This window comes from Indicator indicator, chromosome 20 (genome assembly GCF_027791375.1).
Source record: "Indicator indicator isolate 239-I01 chromosome 20, UM_Iind_1.1, whole genome shotgun sequence".
NCBI classification, from domain to species: Eukaryota; Metazoa; Chordata; class Aves; order Piciformes; family Indicatoridae; genus Indicator; species Indicator indicator.
The window spans coordinates 920,964-936,835 of record NC_072029.1 but is presented as its reverse complement, the minus strand read 5'-3'; positions in this window follow the sequence as shown (position 1 = coordinate 936,835).

The following is a 15,872-nucleotide window of genomic DNA, read 5'->3' as shown; positions in this document are numbered from 1 at the left end:
TGAGGACAGTCTTAGGGAAAACTGTTCTACCTCGAGATCAGATCTGCCTGCTGATGTCTTGGTTGGTTGAGTTCAGCTGTGGCTTTACTTTGGTGTTTCCAAGCTGGGAGAACTGGGAAGTGAGGGCCATTCAGCATGGGGCTGGTTTGGGTGAAGCACCCAAAACCAGAAGCACCGGGTGCCAAAGCTTTGTCACCAGGATTCCCAACAGCAGCAATTTGCTGGTGCTCCCTCCAAGGCTATAACTGCTCCTTGAATGGCGCCAGGAAAGAGCCCTGGCAGGATGCTTCTGAACCTGCTCCTGGTCTTACTGGGGCTTTGGGCACTTCAGCAGCAGCAGTACCTTCTGCCAGGAAAGGCAGGAACGAGAATGGAGGCTGATAGCCTGCGTGGAGCTGCAGGGACCGCGACGGGCTCCGGTGTTCTCTGCTGCCCTTCGCTGGGTACCGGCGGTAGCCGATGCTAACTGGCACCCCCTGGCGGTGTGCGGTGTGCCCTGGCGCTCACCAAGGGCCTCCCGCCGCTGCAGTGCCTCCTGTCGACAGCAGATGGCAGCATATGGCAGCAGCGCCTCTCGCCGCTTCCCCAGGGCTCGGGGCAAAAGAGATGCCCCATTTCTGATGCCCTATGCTGGGGGCTGGCACAGCAGGGTCCAGCTGCGGCTGGGCGATTTCTGAGAGGCCGCCCGGTGCCGCTGTGCTTGAGCCTGCTTACCGCCGATGTGGCATCGGTGCTGCTTGTTCGGAGCCAGGGGGGATTTGGAGCGTCCTGGTGGTCCTTGGCGGCTTTGAGCCCCATGGTGCTGGCAGCAGGTCAGCCACGGTGTGCCCCATGAGTTTTGATGGAAGTGGATCCACCTCCACTGACTCTGGCAGGTCTTGAGGTGGATCCACCTCCGTGGGCTCACACCCATGCTTTCGGGGATAACAGCCAGGGTTATTTTTTCGAGAGTCAGCATCTGTGGGTGAGACTTTCTTCTCGGGGGTTTTGGCTTTTCTGTCAGCCCCTTCCTGGTTTTGGGGAGTGGAGGCATCCTCCTTAGGTCTCCCCTCAGTCTCCTTCAGGCTAAATAATTCCAGTTCCCTCAGCTGCTCCTCATCAGACCTGTTCTCCAGTTTCATTGCTCTTTTCTGTTCCCACTCCAGCACCTGACCCCAGTATTTGAGATGCAGCCTCACCACTGCCCAGTGATCCCTTCCCTACTGGCTGATCCAGGCCAGGATGCTGGTGGGAAGGCCACCTGGGCACTGCTGGCTCATGCTCAGCTGCTGTCGAACATCACTCTCAGGTCCTCTTCTGCTGGGCAGTTTCCAGCCACTCTGACCCTAGCCTGGAGCTTTCATAGGGTTGTTGTCACCCAAGGGCAGGACCTTGGCTTTGTTAAACCTCAAGCAGCTGAGCTTGACTCATGGATCCAGCCTGGCCAGATCCTTCTGCAGAGCCTTCTTGTCTTGACCAGTTCAACTCTTCCACCCAGCCTGGGGTCTGCAGCCTTACTGAGGGAGCCTCAGTGCCCTCATTCAGATTGTTGATAAAGACATTAAAGAGACCTGAGCCCTGGGGAACACCACTGGTGGCCAGCTGCCAGCTGGACTCATCTCCATTCCCCTCCATTCTCTAGGCTCGGCCACCCAGCCAGTTCCTAAGCCCTGGAGGTGCCCACACCCAGGCCCTGAGCAGCCAGGGGCACCAGGGGGATGCTGCAGGACACAGTATGAAAAGCTATGTTAGAGTGGTTACCAACAACTGCAGCCTTTCCCTCATCCACTAAGTAGGTCATCCTGCTGTAGAAAGAGATCAGGTTTGTCAAGCAGGACCTGTCCCTCATGGACCCAGGCTGGCTGGGGCTGATCCCCTGGCTGCCCTGCACAGGCTGCATAATGGCACTCAAGAGGACCTGCTCTGTGCTGCTCCCCAGCAGTGAGGTGATACTGACAGGGCTGTAGTTCCTGGCTCCTCCTCCTGGCCCTTGTTGTAGATGGCTGTCACCTTTGCCAGCCTCCAGCCAAAGGGGCAGTGAAGCTGGTGAAGGGTCTGGAGAAGAGATCTTGTCAGGAGTGATGAGCCCAGTTTGCCCAGAACCTGAGGATTTCTGTCAGCCTGGAAAACGTTTGAGCCCTAGCAGGCATCTGTCTATTGTGACAGATTTTTGAATAGAGACTGAAATGATAATTTTCCTTACTGTAGGAGTTCACTTTTTTTTTTTCTTGCCTCGTAGCCTAGAAGCTTAGGGTTGCCTGGTTACTCTGAGTCAGAGGCACTGTGAGGTGCCTCTTGCTGAAGGAGTAGATACAATTTGGCAATTAGAGAGGCTTGATTTGTCATCTAAATGTATAAATCCTTAGAAAAAAAATAGCCATTTGAGGAGCAGTTGTGCAGAGGAAGCAGTGAGGAAACCTCTCAGAACTTGCATGTTGCTGTTTTGGTTACTGGAGGGAGAGGAAGGTCATTGCCAATATCTGCAATAATTAGGATAGTTTGGGTCTGTGGGGTTTTGTGTTTTGTTTTGTTTTTTTCCCCAGTGCTCAATTAATAGAATCCTGTTCATAGCCTACATGAATTGCAAATGTGCTCAGAAAAAGCATTTTTGTTGAAGACTTTCCCCACAGACTACTGCTATGAAAAGCCTCCATTCAGCTGGCAACTCTCTGCCTCTTGGACTGCAGCTATAGGAACATGATGCATGCAGCTGAGGGTCAGCCTTCCACTTCCACACCTGAGGGCAGCAAATTTACAGAGCCAAAAAAGAAAACAGTGTGGAGCAGACTGACTTCTCAGGCTCCCAAGGTCCCACACTCTCAGAGTTAGGTAAATGCAGCTGCAGCAGTGCCAGCCTGAACTGCAGCCCTCAGATGGCTCAGGCTGGTGGCAGGCTGCAGAACTTCTTTCTGCACTTTGGATTTATTTTTAGTACAAGGAAAAGGGTTTTAATATTGCTCTCGCTTGCCTAATGAATGATCAAAGTTTTCCACATCTTTGGATGGAAACATGCTGGGCTCATTTCCCCCCCCCCCCCTAGTCCATGCCCACACCATGCATTCATAGCCTCCCAGGGGAGTACTATTAGTGGAGGCTCAGAGAGAGAATAAATAAATCAGTGAGATGTGGCTGTATGAAATCTACATCCATCTGTACAGCTGTGAGCCTCTGGCCTCATGCTTGGAGCTCCTTTTTCCAGGCTAATCCACAGCCTGGTGTGCTCCTGGCTTCCTATTGTGAAGCAGTTTACTCCTTCTTAGTCGCTTCATTACCTATCAGGTGCCTATGAGGGATGTTCTCAGTAAATGAGAACTGCAAACAGCAGTGCTGACAGAGAAATCATCAAGCAGGAGAAGGAAGTTTCTAATAGGAAAATGGAGCCTCCCAACAAGGATTTTGCTTAAAATATCATCTTTTACTAAGGGGTGTGGCCACTGCTGTTGGGGATGTTGCTGTTTTGCAGCTGATTTAAACAGGGTTCAAGAAATCCTTAAGTCAGGTGTGGAAGGTGAGGTGTTCATTGTGGGTTTCTTCGTGAACCAGTGTTGTACATAGAGGATTTTAGAGCCCCTGGAAGCAGCAGTGCCCCAACTGGGTGGGGAAGGGTTGGGACACTGCAGGTTCATAGCCTTTGGGGGCCTAAGGTACTCACCCAGGTACATCTGCATGAAGGAAATGGTGTGGTGTCACCTGGATCCTTACTCTCCAGAGTCCAATACTGCTGGCAAAGGGGGAAATGAGGAGAACTAAACCCCCTGCCCAGGGAAGGGCTTGCTCTGAAGCCTGCAGTGGGGCAGGGATGCATTTGTTAGATGATTTCCAACATGAAGAGGGGGACAAAATCCAGGCTGGGTTTCCCAGGCTTCTCTGAAGGGTTGAGTGCACACTGCTGTGGATTTTCTTGTGCCTGAAGCTATGCATGCAGAGTGGCAGTATTCACACAGGACCCCTGAGGACCCTTGGATCCATTCCTGACAAAAGGGAGGCTGCACGTCTGTGTTGCTGCCACGTAGGAGGTAGCTGCTCCTCTGCCATGAAAGTATCCTCAAAGTTATTTTTACATAGCCACTCTCTCTCTGGCTGTGTGCAAAGCCTCCCAGTTTTAATTGCCTTCCCATCTTTGAGCCTTTAGGATTCATGCTTTTATCAGCCTCTTTGCAGAAATTCCTAGAAATTCACATAAATGAAGGCTGAGCTTTTCCATCTGATAAAGTCCCTGCAGTTAAGCAGGGAATCTAAAGATAAGTGGGTCTGGGATGAAACTGTGCATTTCAAATGCTCCCTTCATGATTATTTAAGGAAGAGAGGGAAGAAATGTGCTTCTGATTCAACCACAGGGGTGCAAACCATGAGTAAAGTCTCCCCAACACCTTTCCTAGCAAACAATGGTTCTTAAACACAGCCTAGCATCACTTTTCCACCTTATTGATGACTTCCTCAGCACTGACTTTGAGGGAGAGAAGTAGTGCTGGGCAGTGGCCTGGGAGAGAGTAGCAATGGCTACAGGCAGCTTTTTTTCCAAGTCCTTTTGGAAGCAATGTATCAAAGGGCAAAAGCTAAGCTACAGAGGACACTTACTGTGCCAGGACAACAGTACTGGAGCTGGTTGAGATTTCTTCTTCATGAAGCCTTGCACATTGTGCTCTTGCAGCCTAGAAGGCCAATCCCTCCATAGGCTGCATCAAAGGAGGTGTGGCCAGCAGATGGAGAGAGGAGATTCTGTCACTTTGCTCTGGTTAAGACCTCACCTGGAGTACTGTGTCCAGCTCTGGAGCCCTCAGCACAGGAAGGACATGGACCTGATGGAGCCAAGAAAAGGATATGGGGTCTGGAACAGCTCTGCTACAAGGACAGGCTGAGGGAGCTTGGGGTTTCCAGCCCAGAGAAGGCTGCAGGGAGACCTTAGAGCAACCTTCCTGTACCTGAAGGGGCTACAAGAATGCTGCAGAGGGACTGTTCCCAAAGGCCTGCAGGGACAGGACAAGAGGCAATGGTTTGGAATCAGAGAAGAGGAGATTGAGGGTGATGTTAGGAACAAGTTCTGCACTGCAACAGGTTGCCCAGGGAGGTGGTTGAGGCCCCATCGCTGGAGACAATGTCAGGCTCAACAACCTGCTGCAGTGGAGGATGTCCCTGCTGACTGCAGGGGGGTTGGGCTGCATGACCTTTGGAGGTCCCCTCCAGCCCAGACCCTTCTGTGGTTCTAGGAACCTTAACTGTGTTTGGTAAGTCCTTAAGAGCACAGTATGGCCACTAGCATCCAGCAGGAGTCTAGCTGCAGTGCCACAGGCATCTACAGCACTTGTGCACAGGGGCAGAAGCATTTTGGAAAGGCTGGAACCCTCTGAATGGGAAAGTTGGGAATGTTGCCATCCCCAGAGCCCTCCTCTACTCTGGGAAAAAGACTACCAGATAGTAAACCCCTATCAAGTGAGACTGAGGTGACATTGCCAGGTCCAGCACTGGATCTTGTCCCTCAGCACCACATCTGCAGAGCTGCTTCCCATGGTGGTGACTTGTCCTGGCAGCTTCTTCCAGTGCTTTTCAGAGTATTTTGGGGGGTGTTTTACTTGCTCTCTTAGATGTGGAGTTTGGGACACCATTAGTTCCGTGCTAAACTTTGTAAAGGGGACATAAGGAGACTCATAGATACAGATGTTGGCTGTTACCGAGATGGAAGGTATTTTGGGTTGTCTTTGCAAAAAAAGCTGTTGCTACACTCCAAGTTTCCTCAATTCCCTCCCACACGCACATTGCATGGTGGAGTTCTCTGTCTTGCTGGGGTTTTTGCCCAGCCCCTGCAGCTCCTTTCTGCTGCTGGATCTGGCTGGAACATGGTGTGAGGGATGGGTATTGTGGTGAGCCACCCTGATCCAGCTGCACAGCAGGCCTGACAGAAGGCTCTGCTGCTCACAGGGACTACTCACCTGCCTGCTCTGGGCTCAGCCCCTTCACCAGCACCAAAAGAGATGAGAGGAGGCTGAGCAGCTGCAGCTCAGCACTGTGATGAAGGGGCACACCCCAAGGAGTCACCTTTGGGAACACTGTTATGATGGTTTGAAACTGTCTTTTTAATTTTTTCCTTGCAAAGTTCAGAACAGAGAAAGTGAAAGAATGTAAATAAGTCACTATTGGGTGTAAGAAAGCAAAATAACAATTGTTCTAAACACTTCCATTGGATAGATAGAAATGTTTAAGAACTATTACCCAAAACAAAGTGGGCACTCTGCACATTCTGCAAGAGTTTCCCAGGTGGACACAAACTCTGATGCTGATCCTGATCTTGACTGGAAACACCGAGGTGAGCTGTTCTTAGCTCGGTGGGCCCATGACTCATCAGGACATCAAGGCAGAGATGCAACCTACCGATGGGCTCGTGACAGATCCATTGACATTTCCATGGATGCTATCACACAAGTCATCCATGACTGTGACATTTGTGCTGCTATTAAGCAGGCAAAGCGGATCATGCCCTTGTGGTACGGTGACCGATGGTCCAAGTACAAGTATGGTGAAGCCTGGCAGATTGGCTACATCACTCTACCTCGTTCTCCATCTGGGAAGCAGTATGTGCTGACTATGGTAGAGGCAAGCACTGGATGGCTGGAAACTTATCCAGTTCCTCATGCAACTGCACGTAACACCATTCTTAGTCTGGAAAGACAAATCCTGTGGAGACACGGAACTCCAGAGAGGATTGAGTCAGACAATGGAACTCAGTTCAAGAACCATCTTGTTAAAAACTGGGCCAAAGAGCACGGCATCGAGTGGATATTCCACATTCCCTACTACGCACCAGCTGCAGGGAAGATCGAACGCTACAACGGTTTGCTGAAAACCACTCTCAAAGCCATGGGGGGTGGATCTTTGAAAAACTGGGAGAAACATTTAGCACAAGCAACCTGGTTGGTGAATAGTAGAGGTTCAGTGAATCGAGCTGGACCTGCCCAATCAGATTTGTTGCAAAAGGAAGAAGGTGACAGAGTTCCTGTTATCAGAGAAAAGAATCTGTTAGGCAAAACTGTTTGGGGATTTTCTCCTTCAGGAGAGGCCAAACCTGTCCGAGGGGTGGTTTCTGCTGAAGGTCCTGGTCACACCTATTGGGTGATGCAAGAAAATGGTGAAATTCAGTGTATTCCACAAAGAAATCTAACTTTGGCTGAGAGAGGTTAAATTCAGAGTGTTGCGCAGATACAGCATCGCGCCCAAGAGGAGAGTTCATGAGATCTACGGTGCACGAACCCTGAGAGCCCTGAGTCACCTGAGAGTCCCTGTTCCTTCCTTCGCTCCATCTGCGAGGAAACAAGCTGTTTGCTGTTTTTCCTGTGATTTGACTCTTTTGAATCATCTACATCTGAAATAGCCGGAATGGACTATGGTCTTTATTCACCTAGTGTTGTAGATATTATTTTAGATTAGATAAATGATAGTAGCAGCCAATGGAATTGTTTAGAAGGGGTGGACTGTGATGGTTTGAAACTGTCTTTTTAACTTTTTCCTTGCAAAGTTCAAAACAGAGAAAGAGTGTAAATAAGTCACTATTGGGTGTAAGAAAGCAAAATACTGATTGTTCTAAACACTTCCATTGGATAGATAGAAATGTTTAAGAACTATTACCCAAAACAAAGTAGGCATTCGGCACATTCTGCGTTTGGCAGTGGGGGCAGTTGCTGGGCTGTCTGGCTGCTGTTTCTTCTTCTCTTCTGGCTGAAGATAACACGTACTGACCTTGGCAGCTAAGTTAACAACTTTCTGCTTAACTAACTCTGCTTCTCTGTCCAGGGAGGGTCTGGGGGGAAGCTCCTGGGAGAGAAAGGCCCCTTTGGGAGGGTCCCCTTTGGGGGGAAGCAAAGGGAGATCGGTTGTGCTTTTCTGTTGATTGTATATATTTGTAAATGTTGTGAATTTTGTATATTTGTAAATATTCATTGCATCACATTGTAGATTTTAGACTCTGCTTGTAAATACAGCCTTCATTTGCTTCCAGACTGGGCTAGCCTGGTTACTTGTTGGTGGTGGGGGGGGGAATTTCAGCTCACACCGACACAACTGTGCCATGGCTGTGCTCCTGAAGGAGAGAGCTGCCACAGGAGTGCTCCCCTTGCACTTTTGAGAAGTGTTAAATAAGAGAGCATTTGGCAGGAGGTGCACCTGCACGTGGGTCCTGGTACCTGTTTCACAATTTAATGAGTCAGCCAAGGGGGGGTCTGGGGTCATGGTGCTTCAGCTGCTGTTGGTGCACACAGCTTACTACACTGCTGGCTGCTGTGGCTGCAGAGCTGACATGCAGGGCAAACCACAAGATGCATGTGCAGGGGAAGGTGTGGATAGCCATCTCCCAGAGAAAGGGGTGGTGGTTAGCTGGGTGGTGGAAAAGCTTGGCTCCCACAGCAGGCAGGCCAGGCTTTGGCTCTGGGGAGGTGTGATCACACTGCACACATCACACCTGTGCTATGATATCCGAGTTTCTGAGGAAGAGAAAGGACTGAAGTGGCTGAGTAGCTGTGGGGATTGAGCTCAGTGGGAGGTGCTGTTTTGGGGCAGAAAGAGAAGGGTTAGGTTTGCGAGTGGGTTGGGCTGTGAAGTACCATCTGCACCCTCACCCTGGACATGGCAAATCTCATCCCCTCCCTGGGACTGCACAGTTACAGTCCAGCTCTCTTCGCTTGTGTGTGGAGCACCTTTGAAGCCTCAGGACCTGCGACACCATGAGCATCCTGACCTAGGGACTTCCATGGTCACCAGCACACAGATTTTCAATGGTGGCAGCTTACAGACCCCAAATTCGTCATAGCCACATGAAATATCTGCCAGTGCTGGAATAATTCTGTCCTACCTACCACTTCATACCTATGATTAATAGCCTTAATATTCCCCTCACTATACACATGCATTTTATCTGATATGATACTATGCTGCCACCCTTAATTTCAGTAATTTAAGGCATTCTTTTAATATTTAAAACCAATATCAGTTTCAAGTGAAATGGCAGTCCATGTATTATTTAGAGTAATTTTAATCTTGGAGTCACTTTGTATGACATTATTGCAATTACATCCTTGCTTAATATATAGAGCACTTACTCATGAAAGAGAATGAGTTAGATGCAGTGTCCAAGGTCACTCTATTGTTAATAAAACTTGTTAAGTGACACAGGCATTAGTCATAAAGCTGAGTGAATGTAATGATTAAGCCACTCACAGCTTCTCACCATTCTGGTACATCCTGCCTCCTAAAGAGAGAAATTTATTTTGGGGCCTGATTTAAACCTACTTAAGTCAGGGGGAAAACGCCCTGTGGCTTCACTGCTTCTCCTATCAGACTGCCACTCAATACCAGCAGCACACTGGGGAAAGGAGCAGACAATAGGTTAAGGGCTCAGGCAGACTCCTGCATGGCAGCTCCTGGCACAGCTCATAGCTGTAACATTCATCTCAGCAAAACAGATGGAGCTTGACCAGGCTCTAGGTGGAACTGTAATTACATTTCATTTTCAGACATCTCTTGCTGCAGCTGGCACAGCACCTCCCTGCTGCAGAGAGCACAGAGTAATTATTGCTTAGACTTGATGGGGGGGTTGCTGACCTCCCAGTGCTGGGTGCTCTGCAGTTGCACGGTGCAAGGGACCACCTGAGGACATACCTGCACCATGCAGCCATGCAAAGTGTACAATATACAGTGACCAGCTGGAGGCACTTCAGTGAAATGCCCTCTCAGCTCCTGGCAGAGGTCAACCCAGACCAGCTCCCTTTTGGTGTATGTGGTCTCTGCACACATTTCCACTCCATAGTGAATGGTAATGAGTATTCTGCATTCTGTTTGAAAGTGGTGGTGGGGGTTGTCTGGCCTGTGCCTGCTCTGCCTTACTCAGCCAGCCACCCATGCTGTCAGATTGGGTATCTGAATGATCCTTGCCAGAAGAAGAGTTGGGAGGCTGGAGAGAGGACAAAGGCATTGTCAGTGCCAATACATCCAGTACAGGATGAATCACCTCCCATGTGGGATCCCACATCTCACCTAGAATGAGACATCCTGGATACTTCCAGATCTGAGCAAGTCATCCTAATCTCCCTTTGGAAGTGAAAGGACAGCAGCTTCAGTGTGCCACCTAAATGGCCTCCTGCAGCATTGCCTTTGGTGTGCAATGGAGTCCACTTGAATAGACCTCCACTGACAGAGCCAGTCCTGTGCAACCTGCTCTAGATGAACCTTCTCTGGCAGGAGGCTTGGACTAGATGATCTCCAGAGGTCCCTTCTAAACTCCATCATTCTGTGGTTCTGTGCCCACAGGAGGGTCCTTTATCTGTAGGTTTCCACATGGTGAGATTTGTTCAAGACAGTCCCACCCGAAAGCTTCTGCTGCTGGGTGCAAGGCAGCAGAGACACCAAGCTGCCAGCACACATTGCCACCAAACAGGCAGAATCCTCCCCTGGCCATGAGGAACCACTGCAACACTGCTTGGGAAGCAGAGCCTGCTACGGAGACAAAGGCAGCACAGGAATCCTCTATAAGGAGACTGAATCCCAAGCAGGAGCAAGGGACTGCATGCAAGAGAGAATGTCCAGCTAAAGGGACAGCTTGCCAAGCAGAGACACCTACACCAAGGCACACTCTCCAGAGTCAGGCCTTAAATATGCTGGCAGGTAGTGGGCTACAGGCAGCACTTCAACCAGAAAGCTGATCTGGTTAGGATCTGCAAGACAGCAAAGTTTGTGTCATTAGCTGGAGCTGGGAAAAGGACTCTGTGTATGAGTAGTACCAGAGTGCCACACAGCACAGGGACAACAGCAGCAAGGTGAAAGGCCACCTCCTCCTGGCAGTGACAATAAGCAGGGAGCATTTAATCTAAAGTCCAAGACCCCTGAAAGGTGCAGCCAGAAGGTACAACAGAACAGCAGCAAAGACCTTGCCCTTTAGTGTGATTGATTGATTAGCACCACAGCCCCTGCTGCTGCCCGCTGCTACAGCTCCTCCCACACAGAGCAAAGCCTAAGCCAGCAGGGTGCTAGGGAAGGAGAAATCAAGGTTTGGGGAGAGGGAGCAGAAGCAGCAGTCTGTGCACACAGTGAGATGGCTGTCAGCAGGGAAGATGGAGATGTAACATTCTCTTCAGGATGTGCAGTTCATGTAGCCAAGCATGGGGGGTTCTGCATGGACACTTTCAGACTTTAATCAACAGAATTAGGTTAATCTCTTAGAATTAATTTTAGATACTCTTAAGAAAACTTGAATGATATCTTACTAGGCAAATATAGCAGGAAAAGAAACATTTTTTCCATTCATTATACTCAGGTGACAGCCACCCCTCTGCCTCTTTTGCTTTTATACTTCTCTCCTATAATCCTAGACACTAAAAAAGATAAAGAAAAATCAGGACTTCTTTGGGTGCATTTTTGTATAGTACATGGTGCAACCCAAACTGATGCAATGATGCTGCTCACAGAACCCAGAAAGGCTGAGGGGGGATGAGGCTAAGGGCCAGTGGGCAGCAGTGCCTGGAGCAAAATGCCTGTTGTGAGGAGAAGAGAATTCAGAGCCAAAGTCAAGGTAAGGGATGATGAAGGTTTGGGATGTGGGGATGGAGCATGTGGTGTTTACCAACAGAGATGATTTTGAACCTGCAAGACCAGGACAGGCAGCAGGGCTTAGCCAAGGCAGGGGAAAACTGTGATGCAAGCTTTGTGTCTGAGCAAAGATGGAGATCATGGAGTGACAGGATGCTAGGGGTTGGAAGGAACCTCTGAAGATCATCAAGTCCAACCTCCCCTGTCAAAGCAGGATCACCTAAAGCAGATCACACAGGAACACGTCCAGGTGGGCCTTGAAGTCTCCTCCAGAGGTGGAGACTCCACAACTTCTCTGCACAGCCTGTTCTAGTGCTTTGCTGCCCTCAGAGTGACAAAGTTCCTCCTCATGTTTGAATGGAACTTCCTATGTTCAAAGTCAGGCCTTTTACCTCTTGTCCTGTCACTGGGGACAACTGAGAAGAGTCAAAGACAAGGACAATCAAAGGCAAGGAAACATGCAGGAGAGACAGGGAAAAGAGGATTGCTGAAAATACCTCAGTTTTGGGTGCTTCTAACAACTCCCTCTTCTTTTCAGTGTCCTACTTGGAAGCAACAAATAAAGCCAATGAAAGCCACTGGAGGAGACGAGCTCTCATCAGGCCAAAAGAGAGCTGGACATCAGGCATGCAGAAGTTGTAAAAGAGCTCTGCAGCCATGGGTTGCAGACACAAAGCAGCAAGTGTAGCATCTGAGCCCCTGTCAGGAAATGAGCTGCTTTTGATCACTCTCTGTGAGGCAGAATGCTGGAAAGGAGGATCAGGAAATGCACTTAAAGCTTTCTTCAAGACCTGGGTTTACTTTGCATGAAGGTTGTGCTGGTGACATTAAATACAAATAAACTGGATGCTCCTGACAAGTTTAATCTCCACATTGTGCCACAACTTACTTTTCCTCTGAGCCTGTAAACACAGATCTCAGCTGTTCTGGGTATGGATGGAAAGAGGAGCAGACTGTGACATCATTTGTTTGAATTTACCTGGCTCCATGGAATTGAGTAGGGATGAGGAGCTGCTGAAATTAAACAGACATCCAAAACTGCACCAGATGTACCAGAGCTGCAAATACCAAAGATGGTCCCTGTGACATTTGGATAGGATTTGGAGGAACCAGGAGGATTTCAGATTCACTCTTCATCTGTACACAGGGATGCTGTGATAGCTCCAGCAAGCTGTACAGGTAGGCAAGGGAGATTCTGGAGAACTCCTGACACCAGTGCTACAACCCAGCAAGTATTCATTTCCTGTATTTGAACAGCTCAGGAGACCACAAGAACTTTAAGGTAGGCAAAGGTCAGGTCATTTCAGCTTGGGGTTTGTCTGGGCTTTATCTGTTTTGCTAAGAAAAACCTCAAATCATGGAGCAGCCAGAAGGAAATTTGCTGACATTGACAACCAAGCTTCCATGGCTGCAGGCTGATCATCACCTGCTCTGTGAACCAAGGTGCACCTCACTGCCACTCAACACTGCACAATCCACTGCCACAGGCAGGGTGAGGAGCAGCATGGGGCTGGTGTGTTACTGACATCAGCAGCACCTGAAGACAGGAAGATTTTCCCTGCATCCCTCTTCCTACCAGCTTTTGGCAGTGGTCAGCTTATACCCACACAGTAATGGAAAATCAAGGCACAGGGGGGCTGTGAGAACCCCCTTCCTCTGAGTGATTCACCAAATACTGCACTGGAAGCTCACAGCTAGGCAGAAAAGTGAGAGTGGCTCTGCTTTAGGGCAGAGGGCAAGTCTGTCAGCAAGACAGCTCTGGTCTGTATGGTAGCACTGATTCAAAACCCAAGTGGGATGTTCGGAGAAGAGGATCATAGTGTTGCCATCTGCCCAGCACTTCAGCTGGGGACAGCAAGTCTGGGTGATCAAAGGGAGCTAAAAAGCCAGGAGAAAGCTGGAAAAGGCTTTAGTTTGCAGCACAATGTTCTGGCCTCTGGCTGAAGAGAGAGCAAAGCCAAACATAAGCCACTGGGGCACTGCCAAAGAAAAGGTGAACCTTTTGTACTGCCTGCAGGGTGGCAAAGGCCAGGAAGCACCTGGTGGGACCACCAGCTGGAAAGCAGGAATGTGAATGGGCAGTGGCAGCTCTTGTTCCTTGAATGCTTTCTCCTGCCTTAGGGGTTTTCTAGCAGGTAGGCTGCTGAGAGCAGGTTTCTATTTCCCTGGTATGTGAGCCAGATCCTGACCTACCACAGGGCAGCTCATCTGGTGGCCAGGTGTCTATGGTTAGCTCCTATCTGGGTCTAAACTGCAGCAGCTGCTCTGTCACCCAGTGACCCCTCCCCAGCAGAGAAGGGGATCATGAAAAGGAGAGAAGAGCCACAGGTTGGAATGAAAATGGATTTATCAAACAGGCAAACTGGTACCAAGGGCTGCACAAAGTACATGAAGTGATACACACTCAGCAAAGGGGCAGCAGGCACAATACCCAGGAAGGAAGGCACTGAGAGCAGGACAGGAGCAAGGTAAGGAGGAGGCTCTAGCAGGAGACTTCCTTCTCCCCAGCAAACTCCTCTCTTTGCACTGAGGGTGATGCTGATGGGCTGGGGCACACCTGTGGCCACCTCAGTTCAGCTGTCCTGGCTGACTCAGAGCTGCATCAACTGAAACTATTGCCCTCTGCCTTCAAATACAAAGACATCTCTGAGGATGCTGCTGGCTTTGCAATGAAGGAGCTGAGCTGAGATGCAAATCAAAGCAAACAAGCAACCAACCAAACAGAAAAACCCTCACAGAGATAACAAAACTGCTGCCAGCAAAGGGAAATTGAAATGTTGTCAAATAAAAGCATCGAAAGGAGTAGAAACACAACGGTTAGGATCCCCTGCCTGCAGAGCAGCACTGCCCAGCTTTCCTGGCTCACACAAATCATCTGCTCTGGCCACCAACTGCCTCACAAAATGTGAGGTGGGAGCAGAGCTGGACAGAGATCTTCCCAGGTGCTGCTGCGATTTTCCTATGGTGAATTCTCCAAGATGACTGCTTGGAACCACACAATTCTTACCACCCTGCAGCTTCAGAAGAAAAAACAATCTTCATGGGACAAGACCTTCCTTATATGATACTATTTTTAGCCCAAATATGTTAAATCAACCTGGCTTTCATCTGTACCCACTCCTTACAGTGAGGGTGGGGAGCCCCTGCAGGTTGCCCAGGGAGGCTGTGGATGCCCCCTCCCTGCTTGGGCACAGTGAAACACTGGAGCCCAACTCACAAATCCAGTGGTTTGATGGCAGGATGTCCAGGGTTTGATTTGTTTGTACACTTCCAGCCACTAGAAGAGCAAACTCAGAAATAAATGGGGGGAAGAAGAAAAATCACCTGTACAAATGGAGAGATAATGTTCAATTTTCCAAGTATGAAAGCAGCAGAAGATTGAATACTGCAAGGTGCTGGCAGCCTGCCAGACCAAGGGACTCCATCAAGATCTTTTACTAAGTTTCTACCTTTGCTTAAAGCTAATTTCTGAGTTGATAAAAAAAAAAACAAAACCACAACAAAGCTCCTTTAGAATAGTACAAAGTTTGCTCTGACCTGTCAGAAATGCTGGGGTTTTTTATTAAAAACAAACAAACAAACAAAGCTACTTTATTAAAGAAAAATAATCAATTGCTGGGCTTGAAATCACTTCTTTGCAGACAGGCATGCAGCCCTGAACCCAGTCAGCTGTGCTTTGGAAGGACTGAAGTTACATAACCTGCCAACATTTAGAATTTCTTTGCTGCTTCCTTCAGACTGATTAGAAAAACATCCTCCATGTGTTAGAGCAAAGCAGCAGCCTTTTTTTTTAGGTTTGGGATTTTTCTTGTGGAAGACATTCTTCCAACTGTGCACGAGCTCAAGATCATTCAGGTAGGATCTGTCTACAACTACCTGAAAGGAGGTTGTGGAGAGGCTGCTGCTGGTCTCTTCTCACAGGTAATTAGTGGACAGAACAAGAAGGAATGGCCTCAAGCTGCCACTGGGTAGCTTTAGACTGGACAGTAGGAAAAAGAGTGGTCAGGGATTGGAATGTGCTGCCCAGGGAGGTGGTGGAATCACCAACCCTGGATGTGTTTAAAGGTGGTTCAGATGTGGTGCTTGGGCATGTGGTTTAGGGATGAACCTTGTAGAGTAGGGTTCTGGGTTGGACTTTGTGGTCTTGAGGGTCTCTTCCAACCTGAATGAATGTTTCTGTGGTCCTGGGAGGTCTTCACTCCAACAGGGTGCTCAAAGCAAGGCCAACTGCAAGATCAGGGCTTTTCACCCAGCTGGTACATGGGAAGCTCTAAGGATGGGACAGCACAACCTCTGGGTAACCTTCTCCACCACCTGGCTTCTCATAC